Source organism: Alosa sapidissima, chromosome 8 (assembly GCF_018492685.1).
Source record: "Alosa sapidissima isolate fAloSap1 chromosome 8, fAloSap1.pri, whole genome shotgun sequence".
NCBI lineage: Eukaryota > Metazoa > Chordata > Actinopteri > Clupeiformes > Clupeidae > Alosa > Alosa sapidissima.
This window is the reverse complement of record NC_055964.1, coordinates 12,497,860-12,503,859: the sequence shown is the minus strand read 5'-3', so window position 1 is coordinate 12,503,859 and position 6,000 is coordinate 12,497,860.

Below are 6,000 nucleotides of genomic sequence, written 5' to 3'. Positions count from 1 at the left end.
CAGGGTTTCTACAACATCCTTATAAATGTATAGGATACAGGATTCGTATACTGTAGATCAGTGTTTCTCAAACTTTTTCAGACCAAGGACCACTTAAGCAATTTGGACTTACATACAAGTTGGTTCAATATTGCAAACAACTCATCTATATTACATTTTACCACTTGGGATAGCTTGCGAACCACCAGTGGTCCCCAGACCACTTTGAGAAACACTGTAGATGCTATTGTAAAACGTGTAGTGAAATGGCATTAGTTGCTCAACTTTTTCCTGTGCAACCAGCCCGAATTTAAAAACAATTTCTTAAAAAATTAACAACATTTAAGATAGGTAAATTCGGTCTGGTATTGCTCCATTGACAAGATTCCGAGCCCAGCAGGGAACTGATCGCACCAATCAAATCTTCAGGGTGGGCTTTATACATTGATGGACAGATGAGCAACGGTGCAGTCTGTGATGTCACCTGAGTGTGCTTCGGTTGGTTTCATTTGCAGCAAAAAGGCAATTGCATCTGTTGTACAAAATATTGATAGCGCAATAACTTTAAAAACAAACATAAAACAGCAATTAAGGCATTTGTCAAGAAGAAGGTAGGCTCATTGTAGGCTATTCCATTGCGCTGATTGGTTAGGTCTATCCAATTGTGTGCAGATCCATTCTGAATAGAATTGAGTTGGCTATGCCAGGCTGGGGACCACTAACTATTTCTGGGGGTGGGGGTAATGTGTATGTTAATCATTGCAACTTAAAAAGTTTTGTGTGTGTTTAAGATCCATCGAAACAGTCTTTCTGTTTTAGCCATGTGATTACACAGGCCTGAGCCTGACCTCAAGCAGTTTAAACAGTCCATTGTCAGGGTGTGAAATGTCTTATATCTTTAATAGCTCCCTGTTGCAGTCTAACCTATTCTCTTTAGGAAATACATACTTTGGTGACAGATCATGTGATGCCATTGGCATGCATGTGGCAATGTGTTCATGAACTGGGACAAGTGTTCACTGGGGAGATGGCAGATGGAGGCTCTCACCATAGCCAAGCTGAAGGGTGACAAAAAAAAAGAATAAAACACATGAAAGCCGTCTGTCTTGTGTTGTCCCATCAAGTCAATAATGTTTTTTATGTCATTATATGCGCATGAGGTTATGGCCAAGGTGCAGCCACAAACACAACGTGATGCTGAGTCCCATCTCCAACCAACTGAGTGACAAGGCAAACAGATGGCGCCTGGCCAAGTCTCGACCCCGAGGCTGATGGATATGGCACCAGTGAGAAGACTAAGTGCATCAGCTACTGGAGGTCGTTTGTGACACTTTCTATCATTTTGACAATCCAGTTTGCATAATGCAATGCCAGGACTTCCTTAGGTGTAGATGAGCAGGAAATAAATCATCCTGTGTCCTATTTTACTTATTTTGAACTCAGTTTGCAAATATCTGTAATACCATGCAACTTATTTTGCATTTCTTCCATAAGACAATACATGCCAGATAGATGGCAATCTACATAGATCCATAGGTCCAAAATCATTATTTCAGATGATCTGCTGCAAATCTTTTCCAACTATTTCGACACAGCACTTGGAAAGCATTGAAGTAATCACATATTCTGAGATTGAAAAGTAGCCTTGGGGATAAATTAAACAATTCACATCCCCGTTTTAAAGTGTTTCAGTGTTCAATTATTTACTGTGCAATAAATCTGAGTCAGCAAAGCAGCTTTATACTACACATATAGAAAGTGGAGCCAGAGGACTAACAAACTACAGCTGTAAATATGGTCAAGCATTTCATCTCAGTTCCACATCTTGAAAATTCCTTGGATGTTAAAGTGCATCTCATCTCATTCTATTAAAAACTTGGAATGTTTGTCAGTGCTAGTGCAAAGCTACAACTTCACAAAAGATGTAAGCTGAAGGGCTTTGTTAACATCAGCCTACTGATTGATAGCATATTGCATCTTTCTCTCTCTCTCTGTCTCTCTCTTTTCAAATGGTGCCATTCTCAAGTCCTGTAAACACGCTTGATATACAGGCTAATTTGGACTTAATTTAATTCACATACAAACTATCTTTACCAATTGTCTATGTTTAAATTGTCAAAGGCATGTGCATGCTACTAAAAAAACATCATGGCAGGAGTGTATCAATATACTGTACTGTACTGTACGTATTGGTGACAAATAAGTAGCCTAAAGGCAAACATTTTCACACAATAATCAGTGAATACTGGGTGCAGCATTTGTCAGTTTTTTGTCTGGCTTAGACTGGCTCCACCCGCCTAGTTCCTCTGTTCATTTTCATTTCACATCTGACAATACACTAACATTTCCCTTGGCCACCATAGTGCCTGGCTAATCAGCGACAAGATGGGATGACATACAGTACAGTATGTCTCGAAATTTGTTTCAAAAGTGGATGTGGTAAATGGTATAGCAACACCTGCAAAGTTAAAAAATTGCAGTCGAGAATATGTAAATAGGGCTATGTACAACAAAGGTATGCCTAAATGCATTGTTTCCTGAATACTGATGCGGTTTATTATCAACTAGGGCAGTGCCCGTTCAAACATGCCATTTCTAAAGAAAACCTGTAGCCCAATTACATGCCCACAGGTATGCCTGCGTTTAAAAATAGGATGATAGGGAAACATCATTCCAGCTAGCATTCAATAATGAATACTGAGTATTATAATATAATTATAATATCATTTTCTATAATCGTTTTCAGTGCAAACCTCAGTTTTCGTGTAAATGAAAGGCCAAACCTCATGAAAATATGATGTGTTTTTCCTACGTAAACGGGGTCTCAAGGAGGCTACCCCGGGCACATAACTGAAACGCTCCGTTCACGTGTCTGCAAGAATTACAGGGAAGCTACACCAGGCGCGTAACTGAAGTGTTCTGTTCGTGTTGCTTCTGCCACAACAATTAGCTTCCAGTAAAATCAATGGAATTAGCTACACCAGACAAGATAGCGCGTGTGTGTTCGAAAAAAAATAGACCAATCTTCTAAAATGATTTTTACGTGTCGCAAACGGAACGCTTCAGTTACATGCCCGGTGTAGCCTCCCTGTTAGCGTCACTATGATCAATGAAACTGGCGCATATATGTGAAAAAAAAGACCAGTCTTCTTAAACTGTTAATGCGTCGCGAACGGAATACTTCAGTTGAGTGCCCGGTGTAGCCTCCCTGTTATGTGATGAAAGTAAGCTTTAGGAACATTAGGAATCCTGGATTAATGTATTTGATTTGGCTAGTGATTGCTAGGGTTAAGACGTTTTCAAATTGTGAGAGGCCTGACTCTCTTCACGAAGTGAAACGAAGCAGTGAGTCTGGAAACCATTACTCTGTCCGTCATCTGGCCAGAAATAGGAGGACCTCTTTTTCACCTTATTCCGCACGCAAACGGGGGGGCGCCATCTTTGCCCATTTCGTGCCCGAACTTCCCGTTGAGCAGTACATCCATTGCGATACATTTAGATAGCAGAGTTCGATCAAGATGACTGCCATCATATGTTATGGGTAATCCTAGTTAGGAATGTTAATTTAGGATTTTGGCGACTTAAGACATTTCTGTAATAGGCTAAATCTTTCCTATCTGAAGTTAGGAGAACACTGTCTTAGGTAAATAATCAGATGATGCATTGGGTTTTGGGTAAAAAAAGAAAGCACTTTATAAGAACATATTATGACAATTACGGTATGTTTATTTTATTTTATTCATTGGTTTATTTGATAAGGACCATGCATATTAATGAACATTGTGTAAAAAACACCACGTAAATATGCCAGAATTAGTAAAAATAACTACTTTTCATCTGCAGTCCCTTGGCAGGTGACATAGGACAAACATATAGATAGCCAGCAGTCATACAGCACTCACACACTATAAAATTAAACACATGGTGACATACTGTATGCATTAACAGAATAAGCCAAACACAACAGACAAACAGAAATACATGAAGACAAGGAGGACATAAGGGTGACATACAGTACACTGACAGAATAAACAAACATACTGTGCTGAGAATGACAGTCCATCTCTAAAATATATCTCCATACGGGAGGCCACCGCCGCATATCATCTACCAATAGAGGTGAATTGCCTTGTGTGGCGAAGTGCAATATAACTCAACAGTCCAGCTCCTCCTCCGAGAGCACTTAGTTTCCGGAAGTAAGTTTCCATTCATTTTTCCAATCGACGTCTGGAAATATCCATATATAAAGTTTTAGACCATGCCTTAGGCTAACCAGCTACAACGTGACTCATAATCAACATATCATTTCGAGCAAAAAAAACTAACAGAAAAACAGAAAAAAAGGTTTCAACTTTCAAGATGAGAAAAACAGTTTTTATCGGATGGCCACACATCGGTTCTGACAGCCTCGGTATCCATCTTAAGTATAAGTAAAAGTATACTCTTTTGATCCTGTGAGGGACATTTGGTCTCTGCATTTATCCCAATCCATTAGTGAAACACACTCAGTACACAGTGAACACACACTAATCCCGACGCAGTGAGCTGCCTGCTACAGCGGTGCTCAGGGAGCAGTGAGGGGTTAGGTGCCTTGCTCAAGGACACTTCAGCCGTTCCTGTCTGGGTTCGAACCGGCAACCCTCTGGTTACAAGCCCTAACTAGTAGGCCACGACGGCATCTTGATTCCAGCGAGTAGCCTAACGAGATGACAGGCACGGGAACAGTGGCATAAACATTTCCATGGCAACAGCGATCTATTCCAATCAAAGACTCTGCTTTTACCGGCTTTTATATGTTAGGATTTTGGGTAGTGTAGTACTTTTCTGTTAAATTGTGAATATTTTTTTTTTTTCTAAAAACAAGGTTGATGCCCCATTAACTTTTGACGTCTATGAGCATGTACAATTGCGTACAATTGTCATGTCAAAGCTGGGTTTAATGCTGCGTTCCAGACACAATGTAGCCTGTAAGTTATGACTTCAAATCACGACTCACAACTTAGTTGCATTCCAGGCAAAGTCATGACAAGTCACGACAAACCCTTCTGCGGCTGTTGTTTATGTGTGTGTGACGTCAAAAACAGTAAATAGGAGTACATCTGGTACCAGTTTACGGGTAGTATGTTAAGGGTTTGACTGCCATTCCAGGGCACTTTCAAGGTTGTGAAAACACGGGTTACGGGTTGCCTGGAACGAGCCATAAGTCTACCATGGACGGTACGATTTTATGGCTTATACTCCAATTGTCAATGGGGAAATTGTGTTGTATTCTTACTTCCGGAATCGGCTGTGGGCGGGACTGCTGCGGTCTATGTTGCCATCTGACAACCTGATGGCAGTTTCATTTCCTCCCAAGTTAGCCTCTCCATCCTCTTCTGCCATGTTATCCCAATGAAGCTAATTAACCAGAACTAGCCTACCGGTAGATTGAGCACAAGGCGGAAGAAAATACATTTCTAAAATGGATGTGCCGGATTAAAGTGAATAATCTGCAATATATTTTAATTGGGCCTGTCTCAAAAACTCAACACATGCACTTATTGTCCATACAATTAATGTCTATAGGCAATTGTCAAAATGAAAATTGGTGTGAAAACAAGTGTCCTCGTTTTTGGCCTTTTGCCGTCATTTTTAACAAGAGTTTTCCTTTAACAGTTAGTTACAGTAGGCTATCGTCTGCCAGCTGACCAGTGCCGGCCCGAGCCTTTTGGGGGCCCTAAGCAGAATTTGATTTGGGGGCCCCCTCCCACAACGCAGAGTCACCTGTGCTTGGCGATAATTGACAACTTCACACTATAATGACATGTCACGATCTGGCTCAAGACCATGGCAAATATGGAGACAACTCGAGGGGTTAGCGTGAATAAGACAATAATTTATTTACAAAAAAGATATTTACAAAAAAGAAAGTAACAAAACAAAAGCATAAGATGCCTCAGCCATCACTTGGGCCTGCTGCAGTCAAGCCACCCAGACAGCTCTCACTGGCGAAGTGAGCGGGGAAGAGAGAAGACACTCCCA